This window comes from Ailuropoda melanoleuca, chromosome 15, assembly GCF_002007445.2.
Source record: "Ailuropoda melanoleuca isolate Jingjing chromosome 15, ASM200744v2, whole genome shotgun sequence".
Lineage (NCBI taxonomy): Eukaryota > Metazoa > Chordata > Mammalia > Carnivora > Ursidae > Ailuropoda > Ailuropoda melanoleuca.
In genome coordinates, this window is record NC_048232.1 from 25,114,093 (window position 1) to 25,131,232 (window position 17,140).

A 17,140-nucleotide genomic window follows, 5' to 3' on the forward strand; every position below is an offset into this window, starting at 1 on the left:
TTATTTATTTTGTTGAACGCATGAATATGACATTTTCTCTTTTTTTTTAAAGATTTTATTTGAGAGAGATAGAGAGAGAGTGCATGCAGGGGAGAGAGCACCAGTAGGGGGAGGGGCCGAGGGAGAGAGAAGCAGGCTCCCTGCTGAGTAGGGAGCCCTGATGCAGGGCTGGATCCCAGAACCCTGGGATCATGACCTGAGCCGAAGGCAGACCCTTAACCAACTGAGCCACCCAGGTGCCCCCCCCTGCTTTTTTTTTGTTTTTAAGATTTGGCATTTTCTAATTACTACTACTAATTACACCAACAACAAACATGGAGTGCTTACTACAGCGAAACAGTGTTGCAGGTACTTCATATGGATTCGCCCCTTTACTGTTTTCAATAGTCCTGTAAGCATTATCATCTCCCACATGATGAATTGTCTGAATAGCATTAGGCTTTGTTGAGAGGAACTAACATTTTTGCATTTTTTTTAAATAAATATAAGCCCAGGGAAGACAAGCCGGTGGTGGAAGCGCCCCTCCCAAACGAGAGTGACACTAGTCGGAGGAGAAACTTGCTGCAGGGAGAACCGACGTGAGCAGGGCAGGAACACTGGAGGAACGAAGGACAATGTTCGGATTCAATACCGGAGGGAAGCAGAAAGGGCAAATCGTATAAAATAATAAAATTATACCTATACCAAGAGGGCGATTTAAAAAAAATTTTTTCACAGTAACAGATAAGGAAGCAACAGGAGGCACTAATCTAGAAGTTACCCTCACACTTTACCAGCCCTTAGCACAACCTCCTCTTAGTCTCCCTAAAGGTGGAGAGATAGTAGAAAAACGAAAAGAATGAGTACCATACAGAAACACAAAAAAGATGCACCAGAAAAACATGACCAGAAAGCAGACAAAAACTATAACCTAACATTTTTAAATGAGTTAGTGGAAATAAAGAAAATATTGGAAGCTATTTAAAAATAGCATGATCAGGGGTGCCTGGGTAGCACAGCGGTTAAGCGTCTGCCTTCGGCTCAGGGCGTGGTCCTGGCGTTGTGGGATCGAGCCCCATATCAGGCTCCTCTGCTATGAGCCTGCTTCTTCCTCTCCCACTCCCCCTGCTTGTGTTCCCTCTCTCACTGGCTGTCTCTATTTCTGTCAAATAAATAAATAAAATCTTAAAAAAAAAAAATAGCATGATCAGAACTGGAAAAGGCTCAGAAATGAGATGATTAGAAAACAGGATGATATGGAGAGAGTTGGAACATATTAGAAACTTTTAGTAATGAAGGCCAAACTAGAAGCAGCACTGAAGGGCAAAGACATGAAAAATTACAGTAAAGGAAATTCAAATTAAGTAGCAATGAAAGCAAATTCACGGGAAGAGACCCATTATTAATTATAATACCCATTCAACAATGCACTTGAGGTCCTACACTGAAAAAAAGGCAAAAATAAATAATAAATACATAAATGACAGTATAAGGATTATAATGGAAAAAATAAAACTGCCATTTCTTACGAACAAGAAAACCTATGGACAAACTAAATCAAATTTCTAAGAGAATTTAGCAAGTTGCAGGGTACAAGGACGCTAGACTGCATCAATATAATACAATTCTATGAAGCAGGAGCAAACTAAAAAATAGAACTTTTAATTCCTAGGGAAAAACTCCAATGAAAGATATGTAGGATATATTAAAGAAAATTATGAAATATCAATGAGAAATGTATAACTTCAATAAATGAAAAGATATACCACACTTGTGAATTTTAAGACTCGATATAGTAAAGATATCCAATATCCATTCTACCCACATTGAACTATGAATCTAATGCAGCAACAATCCAACTGAAACAGATTTTTCTGTAATTAAGACAGAGCGGTACTGACTTAACAGAAGAGAGGAGAGAGGCCATGCATATATGGACCCAAGATGAGCGAGGAAGTTAGTACTGCAGAGCTGTGGGGGAAGGATGGCCTTTCCTTAAATGGATCCCTACCTTACACCACATATTCCAATCAATTAAAGGTAGATTGTATATCTATATGTGAAGTGTGAAATAATAGGGCTTGCAGAAGTTAATTCAGAAAAACATCTTCAGGATTTTGAAGTACACAGAGTTTTTCTAAATGAGGACCCAAAAAGCACTAATCATAAAGGAAAAGATGAATAAACTGTACTATGTGACAACCAGGAACTTCTGTTCATCAAGACCTCATTTAGAAGAAAAGCCACAGAGGGGTAGAAGGTATTTATAATACATATAACCAACCAAGTGCTTAGTCCACAATCAAGCACTATGAAGTATCTAGAAGAAATTCGTACAAATCAGTAAGAAGGGGACAACCTAAAGGAAAATTGAGAACACTTGGACAAACACTTCATTAAAAGGATACCCAAATGGCCAACAAACGTAAGAAAAAGTGCTCAATCGTATTACTGCCCCGGGAACCCAAATTTAAAGCACAAGAAAATAGCACCACAACCCACCAAAGTGAGTGGAAACAGAAAGCCAAATTCCTGCTATGCCGTGGGCTAGTAAGGATGTAGACGACTGACTGTCAATGCTGCTGGCGGGAGTGCGGACTGAACAAACGCTTGGAACAATACCCGCTCGTGGAACACCAGTATATACTGTATACAGATACATACACAGGGGCGCCTGGGGGGCTCAGTCGGTTACGCGTCTGCCTTCAGCTCAGGTCAGGATCCCAGGGTCCTGGGATGGAGTCCCGCATCGGGATCCTTGCTCAGCGGGGAGTCGGCTTCTCCCGCCCCCTCTGCCTGCTACTCCCCCCACTAGTGCTCTCTCTCTGTCTCTGTCAAATAAATAATCTTTTTTTAAAAAAAGAAATATGTATACAAATAGTTCAGTGAAAACCCTATGTCCCAACAGTCCCATTCCTTAGTTGACACCCAAAAGGAACACATCCACATATAAACCAAAGACCCGTAAAGCAATCTATAGGGCAGCGGCATTACCCACAACAGTCAAAAATCAGAAGGTCAAAATGTTCATCAACAGTTGAACAGATGAACTGTGATATACTTACAGGATGAAGGACCCTGGGGCAACAAAACTGAATGAACTAATCACGACCTAAGTGAATCATGTAAACACAATTTGAGTAAAAGAAGACAGACACGGACAAACATACACTGTATGGTTCTATTTAAACTTCCAAGAACAGGCAAAAGCTATCCATAAAGTTTAAAGGCAGAATAATGGTTTACCCCTAAGAAGGAGAGTTGGGGGTGGGAGAACAGCTGAGATGGGCATCAAAGGATATTGGGAGGGTAGAATTTAAACGCTACCATGAAATAACAGTATGTGAGCACATATGATTAAAAGCGCGCACTGAGTATCCGGAAGAGCCAACAGGAGAACCGACACTGAGAAACACTCTTTACGGATCTGAAAATCAAAAGAAAAATATCCTATGAACATCAAGACAAAGACATATATAAAGGGAAAAAGTTTTATTGGCAATGAACTTAAGACAGGAACACTTTATGCCAGGAATTGAAGGAGTAACATACTTGAGACATTCAAGAAGGAAGAGGAAACCCAGGATTTCCATTTCTGACAAACGGACCCTCAGATATTAATAAAAAGACCACACACACACACACACACACGAACTCAGAGAAAACTGTTCTCATGAGCCTTACCCATGAGAAAGCTACTAGAGAATGAATTTCTGAAACAGGTACAGAAGCTTCTGGATAAGGACTGTTCTAGACAAGGACTGATGGTTGCCAAGCAATATGCTTAAACTAAGGCCACAGGGTGGGGCTGAGGTAATATATAGATCTGGAAACGTAGCTGGAATACAAGTACCAAAAATTAGGAAGAGGAGGGGGAAAGAATATATGGAAAATAAAATGAGCTCATTGACTACCTTCCTGGTACTAACTAGAAGTAAAAAAGATAGTACATTTGGCTAGAAGTTGGAAAGAGCAGGAGAAAGGAGTCTCTGAGGCTCACTGTTAGGAAAACAATAGAAAGGACTGTAGGTCCAAAAGCAAGGAAGGGATCAAAGCCTCCCAGAGTCGTAGCAAACACAGGAACGGACTTGATGACTTGACGGGACTCCACAGGCCCAGGTAATTTGCATCAAAAAGAATGACTGCAATGGACTGCCACATCAAGCATATCAAAATCCCTGAGTTCGTGATGATACTAAAAAAAAGAAAAGATTACTAACTTAGGAGAATGCTAGGGTACCAAAAGTGTATTTATTCTGGTAACTAGAAAGTTAAAAGAAAGACTCCAGCATTTATCCTACTGTGCTCTATTCAAAGTAACCTCAAAGAATCGAGAAGGAAAAATTCTAACCTTAAGAAATGATTAAATAAATGATAGTATAAGCAGCTGATTAATTACAATAATGCCACTAAAAAACAGGCTTCAAAAGTTTAGTGATCAATAACAGATAGGAAGCTCTTCTCCACCCTAAGATGCATTAAGATCATTTTTTTTTAAATTAAAATCGTGGAAATGAGACAGTCAGAAGAGTAATCTCCAGAATGAATTTCTAGAAAAAAGACTTAGAACGATCTGGGAGACTGTGTAGGAAAAAGCCGATTTGGCTGGGAGAACGCGGTGATGGTCAGGGCTCAGAGATGCCGGGCGGGAGGGTGCCAAACACCTCAACACTGAGAGGGGCTCTTCTCCTCTCGCCCCCAGGCGGCAGATCTCAAGAAGCCACAAGAAAGAGGGCCTCTGTACTCTGCCACTGGCGACCTCTCCTCCCACGACCAATAGTAACTGTTTCTTCACCCCTTCACTCGAAAGCTGGGTTTCTCCATCCTGGCACTACTGCCATTTTAGGCTGAATAAGATGTCATTATGGGGCGCTGTCCTGTGCATTACAGGATGTCTAACGGCGTCCCTGATGTCTCCAAGCCTTGCAAAATCACCCCTTCGCCCCCTCAACCCCCTCCAAAAGCCCCACCCCCCATTTGAAAGCCAATGTTCTAAGGAGAAGGCCACCAGTCACCAAGCCCTGCCCAGCCACAAAGAGCTTCCAATAAGCCTTTAACACCTCACTCTTAGATATGGGCAGATGACCGAGAGTCAACAGACATCTGACAAAAGCCTTCAATAGGATCAGCACAAAGCAAAGGAAGAAAAGTCCTAGAGTAAATAGCGCTGTGAACGAAAGAAAATTTAAAATAACAGCAAAGCCACAGTACTGAGAATCCATCAGCCAGCAGAACCGACTTCATGTTAAAAGCACAGAAACAACCTGAGTCAGACCACGGGGGCTCAAGGCCAGCTTCCACCACCTAACTAGCTGTGTAACCTCAGCAAAGCCACACCTTATTCTCCTCATCTATACGATGGGGATGAAGATTAGTATGTATCTCTTAGGGTTGCCAGAAGAACTAAACAAGGTATTTAGAACTTTGAAAAGCACATGGATGGCATCATAAGGAAGGAATCAATAAATAAGGGATCATAGGAAGGAATCAATAAATAAGGGATTTCTTTGTTTGGCTTAATTATTCTTAAAAACATTTGCTATTGTATCCGTGAACTAAGACCAGGATGCTATGAAAAAGGAACAGACATACTGCAGCCCCGCCACCCCCCACAAAAAAATTTTTTGAATTAAAATTATGACAAATTCTCTAAAAATTAAATAGATCAAAGTAAAAGTTGAGGCACTCTCTTTTCAAAAAGCAAAATCGCAAGGAAAAAAAAATAGCCTACTAAACCAGAAAGACCAATATGCACCTAGAAGGCTTTGCAGAAAGAGCGAAGGGAAGAAAATTATTGAGGAAATAAGAACCAAAGAACACAAATGTCCAAACCGAAAAGGCCCACTGGATCCAACCACCGCAATGACCGCTGCAATGACTAAGGTGTGTAGAGACAACTCCCGACACTGACACTGGGAAGTTTCTGCCTCAACCCATGCTTACCCGATTTTCTTAAACAACCTTCATATCCCATTGAACTAGCTGAGTAGTCACTTCTTAAATGAGCCAACCCCAGAATGTGAGCAAACATTCCCCACCCCACTCCCCACCCCTCGCCATTATATGCTTGAAGAACCAAAAACCTGGTTTTATCTCAGTCATGATTTTACACTCATTTATAAGTATTATGTGAGTATTGATTTCAAGAGTCTTGTGGCTGAGGACCACCATGCCTGTTTTTCGCCATCATATCCCCCCTCACTTAATACCATATGCATTTAAGTACTTTGTATACAAATGGGCTATATAATAAAATCACTGATTTCCTTGGAAATATAATACATTATCATTCATAAATATCTCTGCCCCAAAGTTCTGTGGCTCTTTCCGTGACATAAGGAAATTTCACAAGTTTTTCATATTGCTTTGGCCTGAATTGGCTTCTTTTTATTTTTAATCCATCAGTGGCATAACTGACAAGGTCCATGAAGGAAGTCTCAGATTTCCTAAAGGAATGAGCGCCATCTAGTGGAAGGACACAAGATTAAAAAAGTAGCTTGAGGCAATTCTCTAAACTGACTAAGCACACAATGGTAACCCATCAAATATTTACTCAAATAAGAAACCAAAGATGCATATCACTTTTGTCAACTAATGGCAGTCAAATTTTTATCTTCGGTATAATTTATAACATACCAATTTAAATGAAATTTATAAATAAAATTTATTGTTCAAGTTGTCAGTAAAGACCATTTAATGTAGCTTTGAACTGAACACAGAAATGACAATAAGAAAAAAAGCCATTATAGTCGCAATACTCCCAACGTGCAAAGGAAGCTGGAGTTAAAACTGAAATGCCAATTGCATATGAAATACATCGTTTGATACATTAAAGGCCACTTTCTTTGATCAGGAAAGGTCTTTTTCAGAAGATATGGGGAGGGTTGTATGTTACACTTTGATATTAAAAGCCCTTGCTTGTTAAGTCAAAATAAGCTCATGAAATTTAGTAAGAAAACAAGGGAATCTTACAGTAAGATGGATACTGGCATTCCGTTTTGTTAGTGCTGAAAGAGAACACGAAATGGACAAGGTCCGACCCAAGACAGCACACTCTACTGCTATTATATTACCCTGGAAAAATCACATCAGTGAGACCTTTCAATACATGCCAGCCTTTCTCGGGCCTCGCCACAGCAGTTAGGAGGGAAGTGCGTGCCTATCAAGAAAGAGCTAATAAAAGATACATAGTTTTGACAAGAAAATAAATGCGAACTTTTTACGGTGCAACTCTCAGACCAAGAGCAACCATTGAAAAACAATGACATGGAATGTTAATGATTGCTTTTCACTTCTCCATCACTAAGCTGTACTGTCAGAAAAACAGAATTAAATACAACATAGTGAAGGCACTCATTAGGATTAAATAGGGAAACTACAGTCATAACCAACCCGCAGATGTCAGTGGCATGTGACAGTGAAGATTATTTTCTCACTCATATTCTGTGGCCAGCGCACGTCCTCTGGGAACTCTGCCCCGCATCTCTGCGCNCATTTTAGGCTGAATAAGATGTCATTATGGGGCGCTGTCCTGTGCATTACAGGATGTCTAACAGTGTCCCTGATGTCTCCAAGCCTTGCAAAATCACCCCTTCGCCCCCTCAACCCCCTCCAAAAGCCCCACCCCCCATTTGAAAGCCACTGTTCTAAGGAGAAGGCCACCAGTCACCAAGCCCCGCCCAGCCACAAAGAGCTTCCAATAAGCCTTTAACACCTCACTCTTAGATATGGGCAGATGACCAAGAGTCAACAGACATCTGACAAAAGCCTTCAATAGGATCAGCACCAAGCAAAGGAAGAAAAGTCCTAGAGTAAATAGCGCTGTGAACGAAAGAAAATTTAAAATAACAGCAAAGCCACAGTACTGAGAATCCATCAGCCAGCAGAACCGACTTCATGTTAAAAGCACAGAAACAACCTGAGTCAGACCACGGGGGCTCAAGGCCAGCTTCCACCACCTAACTAGCTGTGTAACCTCAGCAAAGCCACACCTTATTCTCCTCATCTATACGATGGGGATGAAGATTAGTATGTATCTCTTAGGGTTGCCAGAAGAACTAAGCAAGGTATTTAGAACTTTGAAAAGCACATGGATGGCATCATAAGGAAGGAATCAATAAATAAGGGATCATAGGAAGGAATCAATAAATAAGGGATTTCTTTGTTTGGCTTAATTATTCTTAAAAACATTTGCTATTGTATCCATGAACTAAGACCAGGATGCTATGAAAAAGGAACAGACATACTGCAGCCCCACCACCCCCCACAAAAAAAATTTTTGAATTAAAATTATGACAAATTCTCTAAAAATTAAATAGATCAAAGTAAAAGTTGAGGCACTCTCTTTTCAAAAAGCAAAATCGCAAGGAAAAAAAAATAGCCTACTAAACCAGAAAGACCAATATGCACCTAGAAGGCTTTGCAGAAAGAGCGAAGGGAAGAAAATTATTGAGGAAATAAGAACCAAAGAACACAAATGTCCAAACCGAAAAGGCCCACTGGATCCAACCACCGCAATGACCGCTGCAATGACTAAGGTGTGTAGAGACAACCCCCGACACTGACACTGGGAAGTTTCTGCCTCAACCCATGCTTACCCGATTTTCTTAAACAACCTTCATATCCCATTGAACTAGCTGAGTAGTCACTTCTTAAATGAGCCAACCCCAGAATGTGAGCAAACATTCCCCACCCCACTCCCCACCCCTCGCCATTATATGCTCGAAGAACCAAAAACCTGGTTTTATCTCAGTCATGATTTTACACTCATTTATAAGTATTATGTGAGTATTGATTTCAAGAGTCTTGTGGCTGAGGACCACCATGCCTGTTTTTCGCCATCATATCCCCCCTCACTTAATACCATATGCATTTAAGTACTTTGTATACAAATGGGCTATATAATAAAATCACTGATTTCCTTGGAAATATAATACATTATCATTCATAAATATCTCTGCCCCAAAGTTCTGTGGCTCTTTCCGTGACATAAGGAAATTTCACAAGTTTTTCATATTGCTTTGGCCTGAATTGGCTTCTTTTTATTTTTAATCCATCAGTGGCATAACTGACAAGGTCCATGAAGGAAGTCTCAGATTTCCTAAAGGAATGAGCGCCATCTAGTGGAAGGACACAAGATTAAAAAAGTAGCTTGAGGCAATTCTCTAAACTGACTAAGCACACAATGGTAACCCATCAAATATTTACTCAAATAAGAAACCAAAGATGCATATCACTTTTGTCAACTAATGGCAGTCAAATTTTTATCTTCGGTATAATTTATAACATACCAATTTAAATGAAATTTATAAATAAAATTTATTGTTCAAGTTGTCAGTAAAGACCATTTAATGTAGCTTTGAACTGAACACAGAAATGACAATAAGAAAAAAAGCCATTATAGTCGCAATACTCCCAACGTGCAAAGGAAGCTGGAGTTAAAACTGAAATGCCAATTGCATATGAAATACATCGTTTGATACATTAAAGGCCACTTTCTTTGATCAGGAAAGGTCTTTTTCAGAAGATATGGGGAGGGTTGTATGTTACACTTTGATATTAAAAGCCCTTGCTTGTTAAGTCAAAATAAGCTCATGAAATTTAGTAAGAAAACAAGGGAATCTTACAGTAAGATGGATACTGGCATTCCGTTTTGTTAGTGCTGAAAGAGAACACGAAATGGACAAGGTCCGACCCAAGACAGCACACTCTACTGCTATTATATTACCCTGGAAAAATCATATCAGGGAGACCTTTCAATACATGCCAGCCTTTCTCGGGCCTCGCCACAGCAGTTAGGAGGGAAGTGCGTGCCTATCAAGAAAGAGCTAATAAAAGATACATAGTTTTGACAAGAAAATAAATGCGAACTTTTTACGGTGCAACTCTCAGACCAAGAGCAACCATTGAAAAACAATGACATGGAATGTTAATGATTGCTTTTCACTTCTCCATCACTAAGCTGTACTGTCAGAAAAACAGAATTAAATACAACATAGTGAAGGCACTCATTAGGATTAAATAGGGAAACTACAGTCATAACCAACCCGCAGATGTCAGTGGCATGTGACAGTGAAGATTATTTTCTCACTCATATTCTGTGGCCAGCGCACGTCCTCTGGGAACTCTGCCCCGCATCTCTGCGCTCCAAGACCCCAGAGCGAGAGTTTCTACCACTTGGAACATCACCAGTGACCAATGCGGAGGGCAGCGGTGGAGAAGTGAAGCAAACAGCCCACTGGCTCTTAAAGGCTTTCTGCCTTGCCTTCACTTCTGCTCACATTTTATTGACTAACAAGTCACATAGCCGTAAGTAACATAACCTTACACGTCTGTGAACAGCAATATCAGAAAGTGGATGGATGGATACAACATAAAAAATATTTTTTTGATTCAAAGTGAATCATTTGAAAGTAATTTTATATTACACATGCAAAAGCCTATGATCTCACTTCTAGATTTTTTTATAATAAATCGCAGTAATATCTTGATTCCCAGAATTACACTAAACCATTTTTAAACATTTTGAAACTTTTCAGAGTAGTTAATTTGAAAATGCTAAAGACTTCCCAAATGTTTTATGTGAAGTAGAATTATAAAATCAATCTAATTCAATGTTTTCCTTTAATAGGACATTATTTACAAATCACGGCCACCAGAGAACACCCCTAATTCCTACTACCTTTACTGACACGTAGAAATAGTAACAATAACTTTCATTTTTAAACAGGTGAATAAAAAGATCTTTTATTTTCCTCTACCTGTAATAAAGACAATGCAACTTATGCAACCACTAGAGCTCACTGAAAGTGATGAAAGAAAAAGNGCAGTAATATCTTGATTCCCAGAATTACACTAAACCATTTTTAAACATTTTGAAACTTTTCAGAGTAGTTAATTTGAAAATGCTAAAGACTTCCCAAATGTTTTATGTGAAGTAGAATTATAAAATCAATCTAATTCAATGTTTTCCTTTAATAGGACATTATTTACAAATCACGGCCACCAGAGAACACCCCTAATTCCTACTACCTTTACTGACACGTAGAAATAGTAACAATAACTTTCATTTTTAAACAGGTGAATAAAAAGATCTTTTATTTTCCTCTACCTGTAATAAAGACAATGCAACTTATGCAACCACTAGAGCTCACTGAAAGTGATGAAAGAAAAAGACATTATCAATTATTTATGAAAACCATAAGATCACAATAAACAAATCCAATGAGGTTTGAGTACCTATTCCTATGCCCTCAGGTATTTGTGAAACGAAGGGAAAACAAACTGGGCAAGACCGAGCCTGAAAGGGAAAGCGTTCAACCTCCTTTAACAGCAATCTATCTTTAACACTTCTAGGCAATGTGGAATATACGGGGATGAACTGCACACAGATCCTGCCCAAAAGAAGGGTACTCAATGAGTAACTACACCCATCATTACAACAGGTGCCAAAAATAGGTTATATAGATACTTACAACCAAATGCAAATATTAGATCTGTGTAAACACTCCCAGAGGACCTCTCTAGAGCCAGCATGTGAAAAAGTAAAGCAGAGCTCAGACTTAGCTGGGGATTACATACACCTCAGACCCTGATACATGCTCTCCCTAAGATGCACTGAGCTAAGGATTCTGTATTGGATAGTGGGCCTATCAAGATGTTTCTGTCTTATGCATTCAGGACAAAGAGAATCTGTGTATACGTATGCTTTAACATAATAAATTGTAAGAGTGGACAGAGAACAGACCAGACGATAATTACAACACATACAAACAAAGATCCAATAGCAGAATACATACAGTAATTCCAACAAATCAACCAGAAAAAGACAAATAACCAAAGAATGAAAAAAACAGGCAAAGGATGTAAAAAGGCATAAAAAAGAAAACAGAGTAGCCCATAAACATACATTCAACATCAAATATTCAAGTAAACGTAAACTAAAAGGAGAGAGCATTTCAAACTGACCCTGTTGGCAAAAATTAAAATCTAACAGTTGCAAGTGTTGACATGGGTGTGAAGCAACTGGAACTCTAATCCTATCAGTGGGAGTATACTATGGTACAGTCTTAGAGGAGCAATGGGGCAACATCTAAAAAAGGGTGAGATGAGCATGTCTGTGGCCCCGCAACCCCATTCCCCAGTGTCATACCTACAGAAGCAGTCCCATACACGTACAAGGGAAATCTACACATAGGCTATTTACTGCTTTGTTGGTCATAGTGACATGGAGATAAAGGTGGTTTCCAGAAGAAGGAATCTTTTTTTTTTTTTTAAGATTTTATTTATTTATTTGACAGAGATAGAGACAGCCAGTGAGAGAGGGAACACAAGCAGGGGGAGTGGGAGAGGAAGAAGCAGGCTCATAGCAGAGGAGCCTGACGTGGGGCTCGATCCCATAACGCCGGGATCACGCCCTGAGCCGAAGGCAGACGCTTAACCGCTGTGCCACCCAGGCGCCCCCAGAAGAAGGAATCTTATACCCGCAGGACACCCTTCAATGTAAATATNCGATCCCATAACGCCGGGATCACGCCCTGAGCCGAAGGCAGACGCTTAACCGCTGTGCCACCCAGGCGCCCCCAGAAGAAGGAATCTTATACCCGCAGGACACCCTTCAATGTAAATATCCATCACCAAGAGAATAAACAATTTGTGACCTAGTTCTAGAACACCATATAACAACGAGAAGGAATGGATCAAAACTATTTGCATCACCATAAATATATCTCACAATATACAACAAAATGTTAAGTAAAAAGTTACAGAAAGATGAATGTGTTAAGTATGAATCAAATTATAAACAGCTTTATTAACACATACAAAATAGTACGACCTATTTTTTTTAGGAATACAAACTCCAAATGAGCTGTGGCCGGTGAAGGAAAGGGATGGGACTAAGAAGGGATACTCGGGCTTCAAACGAATCTAATACTCGTTCTTAGGCTATATGATGAATATGCGGGTACACAACATCTGTTATCTGCCTTTTAAATGCCCCAAATATTCTGTAACATTTTTTAAGTGAAGGAAAATTTAGAAGACATTTTTAGCCAACTCAAGCCTTTTTTCAAGAATTTCAAATCACAGGCTGTTAGTTTTCATTACGATGTTACAGAGTGAGAGCAAGGAAATAAAAAAGACAAGAACAGAAGTTTGTTAAGGCAAAAAAATACCATTCTCTTAAAAAAAAAAAAAAAAAGTAGCCAAAGGGATACTGGAAAAGAACAGTGCCAATCCAGGGACAGAGCCCTGCACACAGCTAACCAAAAGAAAGAAAGAAAAGTTGAGATTGCTGCTGCTGCTGGTAATACCAACGAAGTGCCAGACGGTTTAAACCATGGTTCTTACACTAATTCGTTTACTCCTAATAACAAGCATCCAAGGTAGGGTACTACTATGATCACCATTTCACACATAAGGAACGGGAGCCGCCGTGAGACAAAGTAAGGAGGTATTATTATCTTACTGTTGGTCCTGGGATCGAGCCCCACATCACACTGGGCTCCCCACTCTGGGGGGAGTCTGCTTCTCCTTCTGCCTCTGCCCCTCCCCCCACCTGCCTACGCTCCCACACTCACGCTCTCTCTAAAATAAATAAAATCTTTTTAAAAAATCTATCCACCTTCTTACACAACTCAGAGAAGCGTGGACCTAGCCTCCACACCCTGCCACATCCCGTTCCATCACGTCCCTGAGGAATAGGCCACTCCCTTTTTCCATCTGGGTCCACAACGAAAATTGTGGTAAATATACTTGGAGAACCAATTCAGAACGTCGGGACCGCACTCATGGCCCAAACACCTTCCGGCCAACAGGACACAAACGACCACCTGCCCGGGCATTAAAGCAAGGGTTCCAAACACCGCACAGTGCAGAGATTGAGGTGATAAAGGGAGATGAACCGGGTACTGCTAACACAACACACAGCGCATCAAGCCGGTCACTTCCGAACACATACGATCACCTGCAGGATGATGGGGCAACACCTAATAAACTGAGGGATGCACATCTCTGCGGCCCAGCAAAGCCCCGTTAGGTAGAAGAGCTAACGAAGCTGGATACTTCCCTACTAGGATTCCTAGTCTCTGGGACTGGAGAATAAGGAGAATCATCTCCACAAGGGAAATGAGAAAGTTACTGCCTTCCTGACTCTACCCATTCCCATGAATGAACTGTTCTTAGGTGTTCTGAGGTAGGAAATGCCCCACGTGCATTTCTGTAGAGGAAACAGACTCCCTGCTATTAAACTAGGAATAAATAAAAATGTAAGGCGACCGTTCCGAAACTAAGCATACTTGAATAAACACTTAAATCGCGCAATAACTTTCAGAAGGCACTGCTCCATTACGTGGAACACAGGCGACAGCGGTAGGACACGGCCCCATCGAGCAATCATTTCAGGACATCCTGCAGAACAGAAACTATTTCCCATTACAACCTAGCCCCTAGTCACTCACCCACTGTCCCACGCAAATCTCTAAGAAAGGCTACATATGGCCTCTGTTTTGAGAGTATGAATTACAAAGGCAACAATTTACTCAGGGTCTCAGGAATTCCTATCTTCAGCAGACTTTACAAGTTTCTGTGCCTGAAAAAAATGTAAACTATAACGTAAGAAATAACTTTGTCTCTTCCAACAGAGCTGGCTGAAGAATTACCTTTGATTGGCCAAGGAACACTACCAGCTGCTGATACCCAGGTCTCTACTCTGTCGGACCAGGTGGCCATGGATCATTCGCAATGTCTGGCTGTCTTTTCCTTTTCCTCCCACCCAAGGCAAACAGTACTGCAGAGGCAAGTAACATAACCTCCCCCAACGGGTTTACTCTCTGAACCTAACACCACCTCTCCCCTCTCAAACGGCACAATTTGTTTCTAACGAGCCCTATACCCACAGGTATCTTATAAAATAGTCTTTCAGCCTTGAATCTGATTTACTACTATGTAAATATCACCTTTCCCCCCCACTACAATGCTTTTCATTGCTTCTAGACTCAAAGAAAAGAGGCACCGAAAGGGCCTGCACAGAAAATAAGTTTATAAAACCACTGTTCAAAACATGATCGCTCTTTTTTTTATAGCTTGACTGTATCAATTACCCTGGAAATAACTCCTTTCCGAGCAAGTCTCAGAGTACTACTTATTAAGAAAACTGGAATTCTTGAAAGATTAAGATCACACATTACCTTCAAATTGGTTTTTCATTTTCTAGAGTTTCCAGGTTGGAGATATAAAATTTTTTAAGTCTATTCTTGTTCACAGGTTGCCTTCTGAGCATCTGCTCAAGACTTATTTTTAGACTCGGACTAAGATGACTTTCACTTTTAAAATTCCACCTAAATCACAAATATTTAAAACTTTACAAATTCACATTAATATGGAGATTTAAAATAAACGCCCACTAATTTATCCACAATATCTTCCTTCCACTGGTCAACTACTCTGTCCACAACTTCGTGTGTTTCATTAAAAACAAAATTTCAGGACATCTGTAGAAAGAGAAACTGAACATTTCCAATTACAAGTATAATCTGGTCTGGAGCTGGTACTCAAAATACCTGAAAAACTCTTTACAAATCAGTAATAAAATAACAACCAAATTAAAAACTGGACAAAGGGAGGCTTTTGGTTTCAGCTCAGATAATTAAGGACAACGAAAGTCACAAACTGCCACTAGGAAATCATAAAGAACAGGGGAAGAGAGGGATTCGTGGCCAAGATCAGCTTAGCAGAAGGAGAAGCTGCTGGAGCCAGAAACCTGTAGGAAAACTTCAATGGTAACTCTGATGAACTGATGGTGGCTGAATGTGGACTGGTTCAAGAGTGAAAAACTCCTGAGCCCCAGTCCTAGGGGAGGCCCCAGTGCTTTTCCTCCCATCAGATTCTCAATGGTGAAGACAGGAGAAAAATCCCCTAGTGTTTCAAACAGGAGAAGAGAGAACCATTTTGAGATACATAAGCCAAGAGTTTTCTCCATAACAGAGGCCTGCCCTCTAAGAGAGGGTACTTTAAATAGAGCCCTATTTGACCTGGGGAAAGAGTACTCAGGTGAAATCCAATCCCCGTTAGCCTTCCTGTACCAAATAAGGGGAGAAAAGAAAAACAGGAGGCTAAGAAATGCTTCTGAAGGTCATGGGAGTCCAGGGACTCAAGCCCACTATAAACGGACACTTAATATTCAAGATCACAGAACAACTCACCACCAACAGGGCTCTAGTGAAATAACAGTGGTCATGACTGAGAGTTGCATGTCACAGACTCCAAGAGAGTTCCTCAGGAAAGCCAGAGGAGGCAGCAGGGGAGGGGAGAGACATGAAGGTTTCTGAAGCCACTGACACTGACAGCTACAACAAACATTCAACACAGCCCAGCCTCTAGCCAGAGTAACATAAAAACTCACACTAAAAGCCTAATTGCATCAGTTCCTATTACCCAATACCTATGTCCAGCTTTCACCAACAACAACAACAACAAAATTACAAGACATGATAAGAGAGAAACACACTCTGAAAAGATAAAGCAACCATCAGAACCAGACTCAGGACACAGACTGATGGAACCAGGAAACAGGGAGAGTAAAGTAAGTATGATTAATATACTAATGGTTCTAATGGAAAAATGGGCATGTGAGAACCAGTGGGTAATAGAAGCAGAGATGGAAACTCAGACTGAAAGTGAAATGCTAGAAATCAAGAAAACTGTAACAGGAATGACAAATGCCTTTGATGTACTCATCAGTGGACTGGACATAGCCAAGGAAAAAATCAGTAAGACTGAAAATATGTTCATGGAAATTCCCAAAACTGAAATGCGAAAAGGAACAAAATATCCAAGAACTGTGGAACAATATAAAGGTGTAACAAACACATAATGGAAACACCAGAAGAACAGAGAGAGAAAGGCAAAGATATATTCAAGGAAATAATGGCTGAGGATTCTCCAATATTAACGATAAAGCCCCAGAACACAGATCCAGGAAGCTCAGAGAACACCAAACAGAATAAATGCCAAAAAGATCTACACCTTGCATTAATAGTCAAACAGCAAAAACCAAAGATAAAGATACTGAAAAGAGCCGGGGGTGGGGGGGGACCCTTACCTACAGAGGACAAGGGTAAGAAGATGCCTCATCAGAAATCCTGTAAGCAAGAAGAGAGTG

At 40.4% G+C, this 17,140-nt stretch overlaps 1 protein-coding gene and 1 long non-coding RNA gene across 4 annotated transcripts in view; one reads left to right on the top strand and one right to left on the bottom strand.

Moving 5' to 3' along the window:
* Positions 1-17,140, bottom strand: part of MPP7 (membrane palmitoylated protein 7) — a 297,751-nt gene that overhangs the window by 168,547 nt on the left and 112,064 nt on the right. The window lies entirely within an intron of this gene.
* LOC117796362 overlaps positions 16,470-17,140 on the top strand; it is a 29,697-nt gene continuing 29,026 nt past the window's right edge. The window contains exon 1 of the long non-coding RNA XR_004620793.1: positions 16,470-16,561. This is a non-coding gene — a long non-coding RNA (uncharacterized LOC117796362). The remainder of the gene's footprint in view (positions 16,562-17,140) is intronic.